We start from the raw sequence: 23,126 nt of genomic DNA, 5'->3' as shown, positions 1-23,126 counted from the left end.
AATTGACTTTAAAAAAATTAGGATGATCTATTTACTTGTTTGCAAAACCTTCTCAAGGCAAGTCAGGTACTTTTCTGTGGTAAAGAGATTGCATGTTCCTTCTACAAACAGAAGTCTGCTGTTGCTGCTTTAGAAAACACGTTGATTAAATTAAGATAATCTGTTCAAAACTTTTCCGTTATTTGGGCCTACTTTTTCAACAGATGTACATCTCTAACTCACACAGTTTTATTTATAAAAAGTATAAATGCAGAAGTCTCAACCACTTTTGCCAAAATGCTCAAAATACACAATTACTATAATAATCTGCCTGTCCTCCCTTGCAGAATCAGGCCTCCCAGCTGCAGTTTAGAGATAACAAAAATTTAAGGTCTGCTATAAAATCCGCAAGACTATTATTTAGATTTGCTAACCCCCTCATATTACAGAAAGGCCAAGGTCTCAGTCCAGGGCACACATTTTAGGAATAAATCTTGCTGAACTTGGCAGATCTGTCTTCAAGTTCCGAAAAAGTCAGGTGTTACTTCAAGGCCCAACAGATTCATTACCGCATAACTTTTTGTAGCTGAGAATCCATTGTGTTAGATGCATAATATGTTAATCTCAGTTGGCAGAATACCAGCGGAGAAGTGGACATGTTGTACATTTAGGAGAAATGAGCAACAGTGTGCAAAAATTACAAGATGTATTCTTGTCACTTTTAGCCTTTATTATCTGGACCATTTTTAAAAATAATTTGACTCTAATCTATAGCTCTACTCCCATTCTTGTATGCTTATTCTTAAACAATTGAAGAAGATAGTTTAGATGCCACAATACAATAAGTTAGCTTCAAAAAGTTTAAGTGTCAATGGGACTCCATTGTCATGTCATATCTTTATCATTATCTTCTGTCCTATATGGCCATTTAACAATATGCCTTCTCTTAAAGTGAAACCTGTCATCTGATTGTCTTTTTCAACTGGCACTTCCTGGAAGCTGGATCCGTGGCTAGTGGTTGATGTCAAATTATAGTTAGTGATTCTTAACCCTGGGGAAGCTACAGATTAGGCTGACAGGCTTCAAAGCACAAAACATAGGGAGATGGGCAATATGCACAGTGCTATTAATTGTTGAAATAATTATACAGTGGTACCTCTACTTACAAACTTAATTTGTTCCATGACCAACTTCAGATCATGCAGTGTTGGTTAGTGACTGTATCTCAGTTTCCAACTTATTGTTGTTGTTGTTGTTGTTGTTGTTGTTATTATTATTATTATTATTATTATTATTATTATTATTATGTAGAAAAGTTTGTAAGAAGAAGCAATTTTTCCCATAGGAATCAATGTAAAAGCAAATAATGTGTGCGATTGGGGAAACCACAGGGAGGGTGGAGGCCCTGTTTCCTCCCAGGAGATTCCTAGAGAGGCCCCATGGAGGCTTCTCCCTGCATTTTCCGGTTACAGTTTTGGAGACTCGGGGTTGTAAGTGGAAAATGGTTCTTGAGAAGAGGCAAAAAAATCTTGAACACCCAGTTTTTATCTAGAAAAGTTCATAAGTAGATGCATTTGTAGGTAGAAGTACCACTGTACTTTCAGGTCTGCTTGCAAAATCTTTGTTGAAAGCCTGTTGTTGAGTCTTCGTTATAACACAGTAACAAGGCTGAAGTTTTCCCAGAAAACATCAGAGGATTGGTCTATAAATTAAGCAGAGGAAATAGTAATGAAAAGTAATACAAGCAACTTGCAAAGAACCGCTGCGTTGAGTAGACCATTTCAGAAGCCGAGAGGTACGAGATTTCAATCGATTCTCAACCATCATCATTTTTATGAGGAGAAAAGAAAATAGAGAAGCACTTTGTCTTAAATATAGTCATCCCGTAACCACTTTTTTAAAAAAATAAAAGCCAAGAACTGCAAAATGTGCGAAGTTATGGAGTATTTTCATTTCCACTTTCAATTTCCACATGTGAAGATAAAACAGAACAAATGAATCTAACGGCAAATGCTATTTGATGATACACTTGATTTCACTTGAAGATGCTGAAGCAGATGAGCATGGTATAAACAAACTTTACAAATTAGTTTAAAGTAATCTTTCTTGGCTCTTATGAGGGAAGAGAGTACTAAGATAATTGGAAAGTCATTTTTGCTAAGAATTTAAGGATTTTATTGCCTTGGCTCAATTCTGCCTCTCCTATGAGACCTTTGGAGAACTGTAAGCTTTTTGTTGTTGTTGTGCTTGGGAGACAAGGCGTTGCCCTGAGTCAGCTTCAGTGGGCATGCAGATGTTGGCCAGCTGATTTTCAGCCTTTTCGGCCATTTTCACTCTCCCCGGGGTTCAGGAAAGCTTTCTGAAGCCTGAGTATGGTGAAAAATGGCCCAATGGGCCAACTGGATTTTTAGAAACAAACTTACGATTGGCCAATTGGCCGTTTTTCACTCCCCCCAGGCTTCAGGAGGCTTTCCTGAACTCTGGGAGAGCAAAAAACAGCCCAATGGACCTACCGAAAGTCCAGAGGCTTCTGTGAGGCATGTGCGCATGTATGTGTGGGGACAGCATGGTGTGTGTGTGCGTATTGATGGGGGGCAACGTGAGGTGTGTGCGCATGTACGGAAGGAGGACATTGCATTATGGATGTGAATACTTGCCCGCACACTATCGCACGTGCACACACCCTTTTGGCACCCAAGTCAAAAAAGTTTCACCATCACTGCTCTAGATCAGTGTTTCCCAACCTTGGCAATTATTTGTTTGTTTGTTTCTTTGTTCATTCAATTTATATGCCGTCCAACTGCCGGAGAACTCCGAGCAGCTTACAACAAAAAAGCAACATATAAAATAACAATTTTAAAAGACAGTATAAAACCCATTAATAAAATCAAGTATATCTTTTATGGCTGGGTCTAAATGATGTAACATTTGATCAACAGCCTGTTGAGCTGCCAATTGGTCAAGGGACAGAGGTCACAGGAGGCCTGCCTGGAATGCTCTGCACTGGTGGTCAGTTGGTAGGCCGCAGACAATAAGGTGCTGGATATGTTGACCTTTCAGGTCCTAACCCTTTAGGGCCTTGAAAAATACTCAAGAAGTCAACTGGTGAATTAGCAGGGTTTTTAAATTTTTCTCTCAGAACAATCAGGTTAAACAGATCGGTTACAGTACTGTATAGGCAAAAATTCTCTCTCAGAGAAAGTGACGCGTCTTTAACTTATTTTTAGGCTTCACAAAGTAACAAACCTTATTTGACATGGTAACAAGTCTCCCGCCAGAACGAACAGCCAATCAGGAGACAACATTCAAATACTGAGCCTTAGCAACTCTCTCTGCATATTTAACAGGCCTGCCTGTGACAAGGATTGCCTTTCCCACCCTGAACCTTTCCGGTTCTTTGGCTGAGCCTTTTTGAAGATGCCTCTGATGTCATAAGTTCAACTGCTGGCATGCAGGTCCCTGAGGCTCAAGCATTCTCAGGGCACAAAGGCTAAGTACACCCTTTAGCTAAGGAGCAATGCAGGTGAAGAGCATTTCCCAATTGTTGGTGTTAGTATTCCTGCCATGTCTTTAATCATCTGCATTGCTTTTTTTTAATTCTGTTCGCTTCTCCAAGTGCTCTTTTGAGGAAGAAAAACAAGGCATAATTCAGTCCAAGCAAATAAATAAAGATGTACAATTTCTAGAGACAGCCTTGGGAAGGGAAGGTCTGCTGACACTGTAGAAGAGTCCCGCTTGGCTAGGACAGCCGAGGGAACATTCTGTTTTGGGGAGGGGGCAAGGAACTGTGTCAGAATGATGTTGTATCCAACTTGTCATGTAGCTGACATAAACAATTAGGTTGAAGAACACGATAAAACCAGACAATAACAAAATAGAGCCAAACCCTTGTTGCCTAATTCAGAAAAATTGCCTCGGTTTTTGATTCCAAACAAATTGGACAATATGTTTTGTGCAGGCTGGAAGTGGTGGAGGTTGTAGGGGGAAATCAGTTCATTCCTTGATTAAATCTCTTATACTACAAGCAATTCCTGGTATAAAAGCTAGACCTCCTTATCCTGACCCCCACTGGGAGAGCAGGAAACCCATGTTCCAGTTCGTCCACATCCACAAATATCCATTATACTTCCTGGTGATCTCCTTTTGCTTAAGAGGCCAAAGCTGCATCATGGTTTAGCTTAATAATATGAGCCAACCACAATCTCTGTCTTAGTAGTCAGGGCCGCCATCAGGAATTTTGGGGCCCCATACAGCCTAAGTGTCTGCCCCCCCCCCCCGCCATTTTAAAACTACTTTTTTAAAGTTTTTAAGAAGATGTTAGATAATCATCTGAAAATAGCTGTAAATAAAATCCGATGTTCCCAGAATTAACTTTATTCATAAGATTATGATAGCAACAACTTGACCTTAGTTTTACTGGAACTATAGAATAATCATATAATAACCGCTGATGTTACAGGCCGTATAACTATATAAAGAAGGAACTGTGAGGATAACAGTTCAAAAGGGACGGGGGTGGTGTTTGTTATGTTGTGTTGTTTTGTTGCTTGTCTTATAAAATGCAAATACAAAATTTAAACAAACAAATAAGTATATTGTAAAATGATAGATTATGTACTATCTTATTTTTTTAATGTTTACATAATAACTACCAGTACTTTAAAAAAAAATCATCTGTCTGAAGTAGTGTAGGATTCCTGTCTAAGCAGGGGGTTGGACTAGAAGACCTCCAAGGTGCCTTCCCACTGTTATTCTATTCTAATTATCCAGGGGGTTGTGTAGTTATCAGTGGTATTAAAATAGGAGCTGTTAAAAAAAAACCAAATACAATTTCATATTGCTTCACATCTCAATATCCTTTTCGATCTAGTTTTTACGCCCATCGGTGAACGCAGGTCTGAACGAGCCCGTGGTATCCAAGTTAATTTCAAAGTACACTGCTCAAAAAAAAGTGAAGGGAACACTTAAACAACACAATATAAACTCCAAGTTGTCAATCAGTGTTGCTTCCTAAGTGGACAGTTTGATTTCACAGAAGTTTGATTTACTTGGAGTTATATTGTGCTGTTTAAGTGTTTCCTTTATTTTTTTGAACAGTGTAGATCAGGGGTCCCCAAACTTTTTACACAGGGGGCCAGTTCACTGTCCCTCAGACTGTTGGAGGGCCGGACTATTAAAAAAACGTGTGAACAAATCTCTATGCACACTGCACATACCTTATTTAAAGTAAAAAACAAAATGGGAACAAATACAATATTTAATATTTATTCTTCCTCTTTCTCTCTCTCTCCCTTTCTCTCTGTCCTTCTGTCTTTCTAATTCTCTCTCTTTCTCTGTCCTCTCTTTCTCTTTCTTTCTCTCTTTCTTTCTCTCTCTTCTCTTTCTCTCACTCACTCTCTTTGTATCTCTCCCTCTTTCTCTCTCCCTCTCTCTGTCTCCTCCTTTCCCTCTCTCTCTCCCTTTCTATCTCTCTTCTTCCTTTCTCTCTCCCTCTCTATCTTTCCCTTTCTCTCCCCCCACTCTCTTTCTTTCTCTCTCTCTTCTCTTTCTCTCACTCACTCTCTTTCTATCTCTCCCTCTTTCTCTCTACCTTTCTTTCTCTTTCTCTCTCTCCCTTTCTCTGTCCCTCTCTTTCTTTCTCTGTTCTTCTCTTTCTTTCTCTCTGTCCCTCTCTTTCTTTCTCTCTGTCCCTCTTTCTCTCTGACCCTCTCTTTCTTCCTCTCTGTCCCTCTTTCTTTCTCTCTGTCCCTCTCTTTCTTTCTCTCTGTCCCTCTCTTTCTTTCTCTCTGTCCCTCTTTCTTTCACTCTGTCCCTCTCTTTCTTTCTGTCTGTCCCTCTCTTTCTTTCTCTCTGTCCCTCTTTCTTTCTCTCTGTCCCTCTCTTTCTTTCTCTCTGTCCCTCTCTTTCTTTCTCTCTGTCCCTCCCTTTCTCTCTGTCCCTCTTTCTTTCTCTCTGTCCCTCTTTCTTTCTCTCTGTCCCTCTTTCTTTCTCTCTGTCCCTCTCTTTCTTTCTCTCTGTCCCTCTCTTTCTTTCTCTCTGTCCCTCTTTCTTTCTCTCTGTCCCTCGTTCTTTCTCTCTGTCCCTCTCTTTCTTTCTCTCTGTCCCTCTCTTTCTCTCTGTCCCTCTGTGGGTGGGTATATGTGTGAGTGTGCGCGCACGCGCTCCCCCTGGGCGGTCGCGGGGGTTGTTCCCATTACTTTGTTGTTGTTATTGCCTTTTTTTTTAAAGCGAGAAAGAGTCGTGGAGACCTCAGGCGGAAGGAAAGCCGTCTCACCGCCTTTAAATGGCAATTGCGTGTCATCTGAGCATGCTCCTGAGTGGGCCGGCGAGGGATATAAAAAAGGCTGGCACACAGCGCGGAGCTCTCAAGCGAAAGAGCCGCCGTGGTAGGGGAGTCAGTGGGAGCGTTCAGGACCTACCCCTCTACCGCAAGGCGCCGGGTTCCCCTTTCTCCCTCGCCCGCATCCTTGCCGCGGTGACTCACCAGGAGAAGGCTGGAGACCCACGCGGCTCCTCTGGGGGCCTTGCGGAAGGCGGCGGCGGAAGCCCCCATGGCCGGCGCTGGGTGTGAGGGAGGATGCTTTCTGCGCGGGCGGAGGCCCACCCTCGCCGGAAGAGCTGCCCATCTAGCAGTCTCGCTGCCCCATTGGCTGGCAGGGGATGATGGGCAAGGGATGCCTCGGGGAAGGAGGGCAGGGCGGGAAGGGAAGGAGGGGGCTGGCGGGGGTTTAGGGAAGGGGAGCCAAGGCCAGCCTTGCAGCTCCTCGGCGGGAGGAGTCGAAAGCCACCGGGAGAAGACTGGGCTCAGCAGGAGAAGCGCCGGGCCCCCCCCATTATTCAGGCTCTCTTCGGGGTTGGGGAGTTTTTGGTGGGCGCCGGGGCCCCCCAATTTTCCAATTTGCCCGGGCCCGGGACAGCAGTCCCAGTAATACCCGTCTATCGGCGGCCCTGATAGTAGTACAGTAATAGATGGAGGGATTGCACTAGTGATCACTATGTTTATCACTATGCTGGAATGCCCACTGAAGCCTTCCCTTGAGCTCTGAGCATCTGAAACTATTTTATAGGAACATTTTATCTGAAAACGGGTATCTGTTTTTCTTATCCCTCCTCTTCCTTTTCTTCCTTTAAAAATTCTGAATACGGGAATCATTTTTTACTTATTTTTAAACATACTTTGTTTGAACCAGTCTTACAGTACTCTTTTTGCCTTAAAGAACAGATCATTCAAGCCATTCCAACCTGGTCACATGGCCGGCAAGCCACTCCTAACCAGTCACATGACCATTAAGCCACACCCACAAAATAAGCCACCTCCACTGGAGCAGTTGAGCAGCTTTAATCCCCAAAGATTGCTGAAGGCTTAAGAAAAGCTTCCATGCAAATAGTCAAAGACTCGAAAATTGTTTCTCTTTGTTTCAAAGAGACAATATTATGAGAGTTTGTTGCAGAAAAATCAATTTCTAGAAGCACACACAGATATATAGAGGACTGATATAAAACTTATTTATAAACACACACACACACACACACACACAAACACACACACACACAACCAATGTAGATTCTTCTTCAAGCAGTTAAAGGTGGCAGAAAACAGTTTCATTTCAGCAGAGTTCAGAGTGGACAGAGAACAGAGTAGACTGAGCCAGGCCAAGCCTTAAGCTTTCAGTTTCAAGTCTCTGCACAGACTCAGATGTGGTTATCTCCCATTGGTTGACTTAGTTGCTATACCTATTCAGTGGCTAATCTTGTTAACATGGCTCTCCCAGTTCATGAATATCTTAACAAACATTCCCTGGCAAAAAAGAAAAAAAAGAGAAATAGATTGTATTTAACGGTGATGGTGAACCTTTTTTCCTTTGGGTGCCAAAAGAGCGTGGGTGTGCACTATTGCTCATGCACAAGTGCTCACACCCATAATTCAATGATTGAGGAGAGCAAAAATATCTTCCCCTACCTCCCAAAGGCCCTCTGGAGGCAGGAAACAGCCTATTTCCCAACTTGTGATGGGCCCAGTAGGCTTGTGTTTCACCCTCCCCAGGCTCCAAAGGCTTCCCTGGAGCTGAGGGAGGATAAAAACGCCCTCCCTCATCCCCCTGGAGGCTTTCTGGAAGCCAAAAATGCCCCCAGAGCCTCTGCGAGCCAAAAAACAGCTGGCCAGCACACACATGCATATTGGAGCTGAGCAAGGGCAACAGCTCGCATGCCATAGGTTCGCCATCACTGGTATATGATCCCTTGCAGATCTTGTCACTTTATCCGCAAGTAAGTTAATTTGCCTTTTGTTAATTCCTGTGCAAGGGACAATCCAAAAGACACCCAGAAACTACCCCTATACTCAGTGAAGGGCTGCAAAAAAGTTTACTACCACACTGTGGGTGTGGCTCATTTTGGGTGTGTGGCTTGCTGGCCATGTGACCAGGTGGGAGTGGCTTAATGGTCATGTGGCTGGCTTAAAGATGGCCAACTTGATGTCACTCACGTCAAGGGTTTGGGTTGGGGTGCCTGGCCTCTCCTTGCCTCAAAGAGATGCAAAATATTTACTATTACTGAACATCCAAAATAATCCTATGTATATATGCCATATGTGTACATACATATTACACACAGGCACTCAAAAATATACGTTATCTACTATGTAAACTGTATGTGTATGTACAAACACACATGCATACACAGCTCTTCTAAAATTATATACATTCAATCTCATTTACTGTGATAGGAAAAACATACCCAGAGCTCAGAAGGGAAAAAGAAAAGAAAAAAAAATCAATTTTTTTCTACCGGTTCTGCGAACCTGACCATACCCATAGGAGCCCATCACTGCCTATACTCAATAACTGAAGCTGAACTGCCTGCAACCTCCCACATTTCAATCAAAGGCTGTGTTGAAATGCTGCGTCCACGCCTGCCAGCTGTTTTCCTCCCCCCATCTTCTTTCCAGTTTGTTTTTGTTGGCAGCCCATCTGGATAAAGAGAAAGGGTGAGCTGGAAGGCTTGCACCTGCCTTTCTGGCCTAAAAAACGGCTGCCCCTGATGTGGTGTTCTGTTCTAGGTATCAAAGCAAGTCAAAACTACAAAACCAAAACCAAAAAACCCCTCAATCACTCACATGACTATACGACGTTTGAGCTCTCTGTGTCAAGGTAAAATAACAGAGACTAGACTTTCAATCCTGGGCCTAGAAAGCCTAGAACTAAGACGCCTTAAACAAGATCAAAGTATTGCCCACAAGATCATATGCTGCAACGTCCTGCCTGTCAGCGACTACTTCAGCTTCAACCACAACAACACAAGAGCACACAACAAATTTAAACTTAATATTAACCACTCCAAACTTGACTGTAAAAAATATGACTTCAATAACCGAGTTGTCGAAGCATGGAACTCATTACCGGACTCCATAGTGTCATCCCCAAACCCCCAACACTTTACCCTTAGATTATTTACGGTTGACCTATCCAGATTCCTAAGAGGTCAGTAAGGGGCGAGTACAAGTGCACTAGAGTGCCTTTGTCCCCTGTCCTATTGCTCTCCTATATCTCCTATTCCTTTCTTCTATTGCTATATCTCTTCTATTATTTCATTGATATGTTCTATTACTATATCTTCTTTTCTATTCTTTCATAGATATATTTTACTATGAGTGTCTCCTCTATAACCTTCATCATGTATTTTACTGTATATATATATATACCCACTAAAACTCTCATTGTGTATTGGACTAAACAAACAAACAAACAAACAAACAAACAAATAAATAAATAAATAAATAAATAAACAAACAAACAAACAAATAAACTGCAATTGAATTCATTGTGCCCTATGCTTTACTGGGAAAGTAAAATGAAGCTGAATTATGGGTGGTTTTTTTAAGGACAAAACTCATGACCTACCAAAATCTTGAAATTTAAAGCGAGCATCCTCGCTTGACATACCCCCTGCAAATATAGTGGGTGGGTGGATAGAAAGTCTTATGTGGAAAGTGTTGGCAAGACCTCCTCCTGCTAATTCTGCCTTGATTGTGTCTTAACTAGCTTGCATTGAAAAGCAAATTGTAAACATCATCTTTTGAGAGTCCCCTGGGCTGCATTTGGACAAATTTCTCCTTCCCACTCTCAAAGGCAACACAACTCATACCTCTGCTCCCTGCTCTTTTGCTTTTGTGTTTGCCTTTTTAAAAAAAAAAATATTATTTTTTGTGAATATATTATTTTTATTTTTGTAAATTTTCATTCATAAATATTTTGGAAAAATAGTACATTGTCAAAGTATCGTTTACAAATAGAACACAATCAATGAGAGTTGGTAGTGAATTTTAGCTAATAATAATAGTAATAATATAATAGCATATACCTCAATATTATTACATGGATAATGTGGCATCTGGGTGTTGTTCATATTAATATAAAAATAATGTTGATACAAATGATAATTTCTACATTAATCAATCTTACATAATTCTAATCTTATTATTATACATTAGCATTAGTACTTGCACTAGTACACCTAGTACTTATACTAATATATGTCGGCACTTAATTCTTCATTCTTCAGTTATTCAATATTTACTACACCCTTCTAAGAGTGATAGCATTGTTGTTGAGCATACCAGATAAAGTAAATCAAATCTCAACCTCTATCTTTCACTATAAGTGAAAACATTGGAATAGGTAAGAGATTAGGAATAGGGGGGATATTGTTATATATATTCTTATATATACATACTTGTGTTGCCTTTTGTTAGAAACATAATTTGGATGGTTCCTTGTTATGATGATGAGGGTTAGAGCAGAACCGCCAGAATTCTTTCACAAATATAAAATGGCGTCAAAGAATTAGATGCTATCTCTTTTTGTGGCCAGCTAAATCGGTATCCATAATTTTGTATTTCAGATCTGGTAGCCATAACAACATAGAAACATAGAAACATAGAAGTCTGATGGCAGAAAAAGACCTCATGGTCCATCTAGTCTGCCCTTATACTATTTTCTGTATTTTATCTTAGGATGGATATATGTTTATCCCAGGCATGTTTAAATTCAGTTACTGTGGATTTATCTACCACGTCTGCTGGAAGTTTGTTCCAAGGATCTACTACTCTTTCAGTAAAATAATATTTTCTCATGTTGCTTTTGATCTTTCCCCCAACTAACTTCAGATTGTGTCCCCTTGTTCTTGTGTTCACTTTCCTATTAAAAACACTTCCCTCCTGGACCTTATTTAACCCTTTAATATATTTAAATGTTTCGATCATGTCCCCCCTTTTCCTTCTGTCCTCCAGACTATACAGATTGAGTTCATTAAGTCTTTCCTGATACGTTTTATGCTTAAGACCTTCCACCATTCTTGTAGCCCGTCTTTGGACCCATTCAATTTTGTCAATATCTTTTTGTAGGTGAGGTCTCCAGAACTGAACACAGTATTCCAAATGTGGTCTCACCAGCATTCTATATAGCGGGATCATAATCTCCCTCTTCCTGCTTGTTATATCTCTAGCTATGCAGCCAAGCATCCTACTTGCTTTCCCTACCGCCTGACTGCACTGTTCACCCATTTTGAGACTGTCAGAAATCACTACCCCTAAATCCTTTTCTTTGAAGTATTTTCTAACACAGAACTTCCAATACAATACTCAGATTGAGGATTCCTTTTCCCCAAGTGCATTATTTTACATTTGGAAACATTAAACTGCAGTTTCCATTGCTTTATCTAGTAAAGCTAAATCATTTACCATATTACAGACGCCTCCAGGAATATCAACCCTATTGCACACTTTAGAGTCATCGGCAAATAGGCAAACCTTCCCTACCAAACCTTCTCCTATGTCACTCACAAACATTATTAAAAAGAATAGGACCCAGAACAGACCCTTGTGGCACACCGCTTGTAACCTGACTCTGCTCAGAATACTCGCCATTAACAATAACTCTCTGATGTCTATGCTTCAGCCAGCTGCAAATCCATTGAACTATCCAGGGATTAAGTCCAATCTTCACTAATTTATCTATCAGCTCTTTATGTGGAACCATATCAAAGGCTTTGCTAAAGTCCAGGTAGGCAATATCCACGGCACCACCTTCATCTAACACCTTTGTGACATAGTCAAAGAAATCAATGAGATTAGTCTGACATGATTTGCCTTCAGTAAAGCCATGCTGATTTGGGTCCAATAAGTTATTGTTTTTTAGGTGCTGATTTATCCTCTTTTTGAGTAGAGTCTCCATCATTTTAACTACAACTGATGTCAAGCTAACTGGCCTATAGTTACCAGCTTCTTCTCTACTGCCCTTCTTGTGGATAGGCACAACACTGGCCATTCTCCAATCCTCAGGAACTTCTCCTGTTAACAAGGATTGGTTAAACAAATCAGTCAGGGGGGTAGTAATGACAGATCTGAGTTCTTTAAGAACTCTGGGGTGGATGCCATCTGGACCCATTGCCTTATTTATCTTTAATCGTTCAAGTTCTTCTAAGACATCGGCTTCTAAGATCACTGGAGCTGAATCCGTACAGCTGGAAGCAATGCTATATCCCTATATAGTATTATTTTGTAAGGTGTCTTTTGAGAAAACTGAACAGAAGTAGCTATTGAAATGGTCAGCGATCTCCTTATTCCCATTAATGCATGTATTATTCCTGGTACTAAGGCAGCCAGTGAACACTGGTGAAATTTCTCCTTTTCTAAGAGAGTTCTGTATATTAGAAATAAAGTCCAACTGTGATTTCAAATAACAGAAAGTGTTTTTTTTAGTAAAAGATTTTAGCAATAGCACTCAAATGTGTTCACACCTCCCAAGTATGCTTCCTTTGTCCTAATTTTATTTAACGTAATTCTTCCTCATAGCTTTATGGATGCTTCTAACATCCAATTTTAATTTTAATATGCTGGAGAAGTCATACTTGCATTCCACAACAGCAATGATACTTCACCATATATTTATCAACCCAAATACCGCAGCTGAAATCAAGGAATAGCTGATAATGGCTCTTAAGTGCTTAATGTTCTAATTTATTCTATTCTTTCAATTCATATAAAGACACCTGTAAAGCTGTTTTCTTCAGAGATATTAAAGGTCTTGGGTTATTTTTCAGAAGCCTATTCAGAAATTTATAAATCAGAAATTTTGTGCATTATCTTCATTACTGGCATGAGGGAAAAAAAGGAAAATGGGATAATTATGCACAGGAGTGGGAAAGAGAAAACATCTCCCAGGTGGCTTAGATGGTTTTTGTCCTGCTGAGAGCTGAAACAGTTGGTTTTATAACAGTTTGTATTTTTTCCTCTCACGAAAGACAGTTGAAGCGTACTCACAAAAGTTCTTCAGCTGAGACCCTAAAATGACTTAGCTTAACAGTAGTAGCTTCTAGTAGAGATCGTCTCTGTAAGACAAAGGGATCCCAACCAGAGATAGGTTCCTCCTGGTTCTGACTGGTTCGCCTGAACCAGTAGCAACCTGCTGGTGACATCACAGAACTGGACCGGTCAGTGACAGTCTATGGGAGCCGCCATCTTTTTTAAAAAAAAATTAAAATTCCAGGGGGGTTTCCCCATGTTTTTTTATTCTGTGCACGCAGAACCTGTTTTCTGTGTGCTTGGAAGTGGGCCTGCCCTCCCACCCCTGCGTTTATACAGCTCAAACTCCATGCTGATGTCATTGCTGAAGATTTGCGCAGTGTTGGTTAGTGACTGTATCTCAGTTTCTGATTTTCCGTACAACTTTAGGTCATCCATATACAGCAGGTGTGAAATTTTTGGTGAATTCCTAGCAATTTGGTAGCCTAGGTTTGTTTCTGTAAGATGAGTGAAAGCGGGATTATAGCGATGATGAATAGCAATGGGGACAAAGAGTCCCCCTGAAAGATGCCCCTTCTGATGTTGATCAGTCCATAGCTTTCATTCCCAACAAAAAGCTCAGTCTTCCAATATTTCATCGCCTTTTCTATGAATTTCCTGATGTTTTCATTGACTCCAATGACTTTCAGGCATTTTATGATCCAGCTGTGCGGCAATGAGTCAAAGGCTTTCTTGTAGTCAATCCAAGTCATGTATAGGTTTGTTTTCCTGTTCTTACAGTTCTCCGAAATCATTTTATCAATTAGGAGCTGGTCTTTCGTAGCTCTGCTTCGTCTTTTATTGCCCTTTTGCTCCACTGGCATGATGTAATTTTCTTCTAGGTAGTCCTGAATTCTGTCAGCTATGATACCTGTCAGCAGTTTGAGCATGGTTGGCAAACATGTTATTGGCTTATAGTTTCCTGGTATGGCTCCTTTTGTTGCATCTTTCTGTATTAAATATGTTCTGCCAGTTGTAAGCCATTCACTGATATTTCCTGTCTGCAGCATTTTGTTGAACAATTTGGCCGTTTTTGCATGCAGGCTGGTCAGGTATTTCAGCCAAAAACCATGCACCTGATCAGTGCCAGGGGATGTCCAGTTCTTTACTTTCTTCACTGTTTTTGCAATCATTTCAGGTGTTATTTCCAGCTGCTGCATATTGCTCTTTGAGATTTTTTTCTCAAACTCCTTTATTCATCCAACAGTTTTGTTATAGTCCTTTTCGACCTCCCAGAGATCTTTCCAGAACTTTGTTGTTTTTTTCACCTCTAGTTTTTCAATTTTCTTATTTGTTTGCTGATGCAGGTTCTGGTAGAACAGCCTCTGGTTGGATAGAAATGTTTGATTCTGCCTGTACTGGGTGATCCTAGCTTCATATCGCTCAATTTTCCTGGCTGTCGCTGTTATCTGCTGCTTTACAATTTCCAGAGCTTCCTCGATCTTTCTTGTATTAAGCCAGTACTTTTTTGTCAAATAGTCTTTTACAAAAAATATTATTATTATTATTATTGTTGTTGTTGTTGTTGTTGTTATTGTTATTTATTAATATTAAGGCCTATAACCCTTTACCTTCTTTTTATTTATCATTGTGCTTCCATGATGCAATTATGTACAATTAATGCTTTTTGATGGTGAAGAGTGGGATATTTGATTTTAGAAGTTCTCGGCAGATTTGTTCACTGATGTGAAATGCTGATATCCAATAGGATGTCAATAACATTTAATCTCTTGATCTTCGTAGAACACTTTCTGTAATATTATATGGATAACTCTCACAAAGCTTTCTCTCTGTGTTTCAGTATAGATTTTTTGCATTGAAGACTGGGAAGTAAACATCAAAACCACACCATCTGGGAAGAAAACTGTATGGATTTATTCATGTAAGTCACCAGGAGTTGAGTTCCATTTAAAGGCAAGATTGCTTACTCCTTTTCTACTGCTTTAATTTATATTATTCGCATTTCGTGTATATTTTTTCCAGTGGCTTACAAATTCTATACTGAGGAATGCTCCGTTGCTGGCTGGGGAATTCTGGGAGTTGAAGTCCACACATCTTCAAGCAGCTGAGGTTGAGAAGCACTGGATTAAATATACAAGTAGTCTTCAACCTACAAACCCAACTGAGACCAGAATTTCCAATCATCAAGCAACCAAATTTTGATCACATAACCATGCGGACGGTCTGACAGTCATAACTGCAAAGACTCACTTTTTTCCTGTGCCATTGTAACTTGTAATTAATACTGCAAAATAAATGAATAAATACAGAATGTGTAATACAGTAAAAAAAAATCTAGAACTTTGTGTTTGGCTATTGCTATTTTTTCTTCAGTATCAAATCCTTATGGCTTACAAGGGTTATCATGAAGTCTGGATGTGTCCATATAAACAGAACCTATACATCAGACCATGTCAAAGTCAATGCAGCAATATATAAATTTAAACTGATGTGCCCAGATAGAACTCCTTGGCAGAAATGTTAGAACTAAAGAGTTGTAATCCAATGAACTTGGAGAACATTGGGTTGAGGAAAGATGTTTCTGAGTAATCAATTCAGATTATTGCAATGATCATTTACTTACTGTATGTTGCTTTCTCATTAGGGAGATGAGCTCAAAAGTAGTACTCAAGTATTCTTACTGGGGTGATGTGCAGGCAATGAATTTCAGTTACATAGCGATACTTTTATTAATGCCTTTCTGCACACTGCTTACGTATCTAAGTAGTATTGCCTTAAAATACTGTCTTGCATTGTGGAGCATTATTGGAGTCCTAAATCATGAGACAATCTTGGAGACCTAAAAAGCAAAGAGATGAGAGGAACAGGTAATGTTAAGAATGATTCTTCCTTGTTCCAATATTGTATGAGAAGATCAGAATGCCAATGGTTATAGGCAAGAAAGTGATACCGCTATACTCCTGAATGGTTTGTATTAATTCTTGAAAAAGAATCTCATTTTCCAGCCACAGATATTTTAGAAAAAAGACTTTCAAACATCTGACTTACGGTAACCTTCTGAAAAGCTGGAACCTTTCCATGGCAATTGAGATGAGATGAAAATGGCTATTCGTTCTTTACCTCCCTGAAAACAGTGAGTCAAATGGAGCTCGGCCAGGCCTTGTGGAGGGCTCAGTAATTGACCCAGATCTATCATCTGTAATGCCAAAACGTATCGAGCGAGAACAGAGAACTTCAAGTCGTTAATCTTAACTTTACAACTTCCAAGGTGATGGTATTTGTCTCCACTTAAGCCAGATTCTTGATGTTATGTTAATGCCGTAGATAATACACTCTTTGTGCCAAGCCATATATTATGGAGCTAGCATCTCATAAAATTTTCCTTCCGGTTTTGAGATTAATAGCATCCATTTTTATTTATTTATTTTATTTATTTATTTTGTCCAATACACAATAGTGGGTATATATATATATATATATATATATATATATATATATATATATATACATACATACATACATACATACATACATACATACATACATACATACATACATACATACACATAGCAAAATACATGATGAAGGTTATAGAGGAGATACTCATAGTAAAATATATCTAAGAAATAATAGAAAAGAAGATATAGGAATAGAACATATCAATGAAAGAATAGAAGAAGAGATATAGGAATAGAAGAAATGTATAGGAGATATAGGAGAGCAATAGGACAGGGGACAGAAGGCATTCTAGTGCACTTGTACTCGCCCCTTACTGACCTCTTAGGAATCTGGATAGGTCAACCGTGGATAATCCAAGGGTAAATTTTTGGGGGTTTGGGGATGACACTATGGAGTCCGTTAATGAGTTCCACACTTCGACAACTTGGTTACTGAATTCATATTTTTTACAGTCAAGTTTGGAGCGGTTAATATTAAGTTTAATCTGTTGTATGCTCAAAGCTGAAGTAGTCGCTGACAGGCAGGATGTTGCAGCATATGATCTTGTGGGCAATATTTAGATCTTGTTTAAGGCATCTTAGTTCTAAGCTTTCTAGGCCCAGGATTGAAAGTCTAGTCTCAAAGGATATTCTGTTTCGTCTAGTGTAGTAATGGCGAACCTATGGCACGTGTGCCACAGGTGGCACGTAGAGCCATACTGGAGGGCATGTGATGTTTTGCCCTATGTCACCTCCAGAACATATGTGCATGCTGGCCAGCTGATTTTCGACCTTGGGGAAGGCCGTTTTGCCCTTCAAAGATTTCAGGGAAGATTCCTGAAGCCCCGGAGTGCAAAAAATAACCCAACATGCACACTGGAAGTTTAGAAAAATGGACTTCTGGTTTGACTATTGTGCTGTTTTTCTTACTCCGGGGCTTCAGGAAGCTTTTCTAAACAGCACGACAGGCAAACTGGAAGTCTGTTTTTCCGAACTTCCAGTTTGCCAGTTTTTATTTTTATTTTTATTTATTTATTTATTTATTTATTTTGTCCAATACACAATACACATTGAAGAGAATAGACAAGTAGTAATATATATAAAGAAAAGGATAGGAGAAAAGATATAAAAATAAAGGAGACGATATATGAAAGGAAGAAAAGATAAAAGAGATAAATGAGATAAACGACAATTGGACAGGGGACGGAAGGCACACTAGTGAACTTATGCACGCCCCTTACTGATCTCTTAGAAACCTGGAGAGGTCAATCGTGGATAGTCTAAGGGAAAAATGTTGGGGGTTAGGGGTTGACATTACTGAGTCAGATAATGAGTTCCACGCTTTGACAACTTGATTACTGAAGTCATATTTTTTACAGTCAAGTTTGGAGCGGTTAATATTAAGTTTGAATCTGTTGCGTGCTCTTGTGTTGTTGCGGTTGAAGCTGAAGTAGTCATTGACAGGTACAACGTTGCAGCATATGATATTGTGGGCAATACAGTACTTAGATCGTGTTTTAGGCATCGTAGTTCTAAGATTTCTAGACCCAGGATAGTGAGTCTAGTTTTGTAGAGTATTCTGTTTCGAGTGGAGGAGTGAAGGGCTCTTCTGGTGAAGTATCTTTGGACATTCTTGAGGGTGTTGATGTCTGAGATGTGGTGTGGGTCCCAGACAGATGAACTGTATTCAAGGATGGGTCTGGCAAAGGTTTTGTAGGCTCTGGTGAGTAGTGTGAGACTGCCAGAGCAGAAGCTGCGTAGGATCAGGTTAACAACTCTAGAAGCCTTTTTGGCGATATTGTTGCAGTGGGCTTTGGCACTTAGGTCATTTGATACAGTATTAGTATTCCAAGGTCTTTTACTGAGTGGGGGTTGGCTGTGAGATTTTGTTTATTCAGTTTATATATGAGGTTTGGATATATATATATATAGTTTATATATGAGTTTGGCAGCTTTTTCACCATTGCAGACTTTAGTGAGGGCTGTGCGCAGGCGTGGGGGTGGAGTTGTATGTGTTAGTACGCGCACACACACACACTTTTGACACACAAACCAAAAAAAAAAAAAAGGTTCGCCATCACTGATCTAGAGACTTTCTGAAGGATGCTATTTTCGCAGGGAAGATAATGAAAAACTCTATTTGAAAAACATTTAATTAATAGTTGCAACACATATGTGGTGCAATGATTCGCAGGGCATCTTCTCTGTTATTTCTGGCCATCTAGAATCCTTTAAGCATATCTCCTCTTCCTTGACAGCTTTGAAGATAACCAGCAACGGGTGTGTTTTCTTTCCATAGACTTGAAACTGGACAGATTTGTTTTAGCTCCCCTCAGAATGTAACAGGTTTCTCAGTTATCCTTTTATGATTCAGTTGTTGGCCTCAGCCACTTGCAAGTCCTCCCCCCATCACCACCACTGACTTCATGCTTGTTTCCATAGCTACATTGCTGAGCTTTTAAATTGTTCATATTGTTCTGATGAGAATATTTAAGCTGCTGCACAGGGGGGGGGAGTTTAATCCACAATTTAATTTGGTGTTCCTGTACATCTTCTAGCCCAGTGATTGTTCTGCCGCCATGTCTCATCCGCCTGTAATTACAGGGTAATTAGTCCAGGAAGACACACACCACATGATAAAAGGAAAATCCAAAAGTTTTTATAAACAGAAAAACAGAAACAGCTTCCTTTTTAAATGTCAAAGGGATTTTCTGGTACACACAAGGCACAGTTTAAATGCAGTCCAATTGCTCACCCAGTAACTGGGAAATTGAGCCCAATTCTAAAGTCCAGAGAGTCCACACACACAATCCTGAATAGCAAAAACCACGATCTTGACGAAACAATGAATCAGATAAACTGCCATGAGGCTAAAACACCAGGCTGCACTTTTATCTGTAGCACTAATTACAGCAGCCCCACCCAACCACAGGTGGCCTCATTTTCTCTTGTAATAATCCTTCAGTTGTTGTCTCCTATGCATCACTCTACGCATGCGTGGATGTGTCATTAATTCTTGTTCACAATCCAAGGATGATACAGATGACTGATCTCCTCCTGGGCTGTCTGCCAAACTCCCCTCTTCCCTGTCACTCATGCTTCCTTGGTCAGAGGAGACTTCGTTGGCAGATTCTACTGGGAGCAAAACAGGCCTGTGGCATGTGGATGTCTCCCCCACATCCACATCCACATTCCTTGGGGCAGGAGCTGGGCCAGAGCTAACCACAACAGTGATGGTGAACCTTTTTTGGTTCATGTGCCCCACGCATGCACACAGGCCTTTCTGAAACTTGGTAGCTAGTGGTGGGTTCATACCCATGTGGTCCAGAGAGCCCACTGATTTTTGGCAATTTTTTTCCAGTGCCTCCATGTTGGAAGAAGCCCTCTCGCGCCCCCCCCTCTTAATACCGACCTTTATTATTTGTCAAAAGCACAACTGAGGGCTTCTTTCACATGGAGATGCCGGGGGGAAAAATCACTAAAAATCAGTGGGTTCATACTGGTGCGGCTCTCCGGACTACACCAGTATGAACCCACCACTGCTGGTAGTTGAAAAAAAATGCCCAAATAGGCAAGGCGGGTGGTTTCTAAATAGGATATATAAATAAAATAAAAATATTTGCGACGGGCAGCCTTGCAGGGACTATGAAGCAGCATGCCCAGCCAATAAACAGACCCATGGATTCACCGTGCATCAGTTTCTATGCTCTGGCAATAGCTGGTGCCCATGTGTTCTGCTGCATTTCTTTCCCTGAACCTTGATGAAAGGGATTCTCTGCAGCTGTAGTGTGCTAATATCCAGAGGGCTACACTTTTCAATTTTTTGCAAATGCAAAATTGTCATTTGGACTGTTTGCAGCTCAGTAAGAGAGGAAAAATAAGCAAGTTAAAAAATCTGCATTCTCATCATGGAGAGCAAATGTGATTTTGGTTGCAAACAAATACCGCCCGAGAAGGTATATTTTCCACTGGAGGAGTCACCATGATGTTTGCACATGTATGTGTGAATATCAGGATGTTTATTTTATTCAGAGACAGCACCCACTGAGTTCAGATTGCAATTGACAGCCATCTGGACATCACTGAACAAACACACAAGAGTTCTGTCTTGATTTGGTCAAAGCATAGCACAAATGTTAAACACCTGTTGGTTCATTTACATTACAAATGCTGCTGTTCCGGAAAGTTGCAGGAATAGCATCAAGATCATTTCTAGAAAAAAAACAGTTTGGTTGCTTTGCTTAGTCTGTAGAATTTGTGCAGTATCCACACAATTACAGCTTTGAACATTAACAAGAACAATTTTGATTTCAAGAGAGATTTCACAGTATGTATTTTGTTAAGTTTTTTTTTAAAAAAATGTCAGTAATCAACACCAGCGTTACTTCGAATATTTGCCAAGAAATCCATTTTTTTAAATTGTTGTTTTCAGCCTTATTGCAGAACATCAGGCTCTCAAACACAAGAAAGAAGACAGAAGCAGAAGACAATGTATCTGAAAGAGGTAACCACTCAGAAAGGGAGCTTTTCAGTCTGGAATTAACTTTTTTGCATTATTTAATTTAAGTGGTTTATATGGCCATTCCATGTCACAACACTGACTCTTCCATGTCACAGGGATTACCGGAAAAGGATGATGGGATGCAGCATAGGAGGAGTGGGAGAGTAGGAGACCCCCTCCTGCTTATTAGGATGATGATATCAAAAGCTCGTTCAGAAATGTGTTGAAAATTGCTATTTTGAGACAAGTCTGTAAAATACCCTAAAATAGTTTTCATGTAGCTCAGCCTGACTCTCTAAAACGTCCAAACCTTAATTGGGCTTTAAAGGAAATGCAGCCTCCAGAATTTGTGGATGGCACAAAAATGGACCAATCAGGTCTACTGGAAGTTTGGAAATGAACTTCCGGTTAGGTCGTTGCCATCCTGAAGCCTGGGGAAGGCAAAAATGTCTTTCCCTCACCCTCTGAAAAGCCGAAAATCAGCTAGCTAGTGCGCACCTGTGCACTGCAGCTGACATAGGGCAGTGCCCACAGATATGGCTCTGCGTGCCAGCTGTAGTACATGTAGTACAAAAAAACCCGGGGTGGCGCAGCAGGTAGAGTGCTGTACTGCAGGCCACTGAAGATGACTGTAGATCTGAAGGTTAGCGGTTCATATCTCATCACCGGCTCAAGGTTGACTCAGCCTTCCATCCTTCCGAGGTGGGTAAAATGGGGACCCGGATTGTGGGGGCAATATGCTGGCTGTGTTAAAAAGTGCTATTGCTAACATGTTGTAAGCCACCCTGAGTCTAAGGAGAAGGGCGGCATAAAAATTGAATGAATGAATGAACGAACAAACGAACAAACGAACAAACGAACAAACAAACAAACAAACAAACAAACAAACAAACAAACAAACAAGCCATTGGTTTGCCATCACGGACCTAGATGACTGTTTTTGTAATTATTGACAACTAGCTAGACCAACTCCTGAAGTTCCAGTGGCTCAAACGTCCAATGAGCGAGGGGAACAGGACTTTGGCCTTGATGTCCTAACTAATTTTGGTTGAATAAGATTGGCATAATATTATTTTAACATAAAGTGTCTTGCTTTTCCATTTATTTAATATTCAGCAAAAGAAACAATTACCATGACAACATTTTTCCCCATGGCACCTATATAGGAAGCATGCAATTGAACAAGCTTCCCACAAAATGTTACAAATTTGCACATTATAAGCATCTGCATTTGCACATGTAAAAGAGAATATTGTAGTTCAAAGAATTTACATGTTCTCATATTACTATCAAATCCATTAATGCATCTTCCCTTCTTTTTCCATGCTGAATTCTTGACAGTGGTTTGTGCCACCCCCATATCTTCAACTTCAAACTCCTGATAGAAATACCATATGCAAAATGCACCCAGGAAGATTCCCGTCTTATACTATTTAAAATGCATAAATATTTAAATGGAAATTGGACATTTAAAGCAAAATTGCTTAGGGCAATACACTTTTCATGATTTGCATTATGCTATTGCTGACACTTTAAAGGAAAATGTGGAGGTGCCCATGAAATGCAAGTATAGTTTTGTATCCATAGTACAAGCTGCTGAAACAGTCCATGCATGGTACTTCTGTTTTTAACCACATAAGGGTGGTTTAGAAACAACTAACTAAAAGAAATGAAAATACAGCAGATGACATTTGATAGCACTGATGCAGACATTAAATTCAGGGTTATCATATAATATTCAGCAAAATGATAGTGACCCAAAGTAGTGTTTTAAGCCTTCCAGTTCTCACTTTTAATGTACAGTTTGACCCTGAATACTTGCGTGAACACAATGATTTCTTTTTAGTGCTAGATTTATTTGGAAACAAAAATCATGTTACCTGTAAAGTGGGTCTTGCGGAGCTGGGAA

At 40.1% G+C, this 23,126-nt stretch overlaps 1 long non-coding RNA gene across 2 annotated transcripts; it reads left to right on the top strand.

The window, feature by feature from the left end:
* The first annotated feature begins 3,375 nt into the window (after positions 1–3,375).
* Positions 3,376–15,565, top strand: LOC139157171 (uncharacterized). Of its 2 annotated transcripts, none has more exons than XR_011557438.1 (3): positions 3,376–3,502; positions 15,120–15,200; positions 15,302–15,565. It is a non-coding gene; the product is annotated as an uncharacterized lncRNA (long non-coding RNA). The 2 variants fall into 2 exon arrangements; XR_011557439.1 differs by having other exon boundaries at positions 3,376–3,528.
* Positions 15,566–23,126: the final 7,561 nt, after the last annotated feature.

This window comes from Erythrolamprus reginae, chromosome 1 (genome assembly GCF_031021105.1).
Source record: "Erythrolamprus reginae isolate rEryReg1 chromosome 1, rEryReg1.hap1, whole genome shotgun sequence".
Lineage (NCBI taxonomy): Eukaryota > Metazoa > Chordata > Lepidosauria > Squamata > Dipsadidae > Erythrolamprus > Erythrolamprus reginae.
Note: the sequence above shows the minus strand (reverse complement) of the source record. Positions and strands in the feature narration are given on the sequence as shown.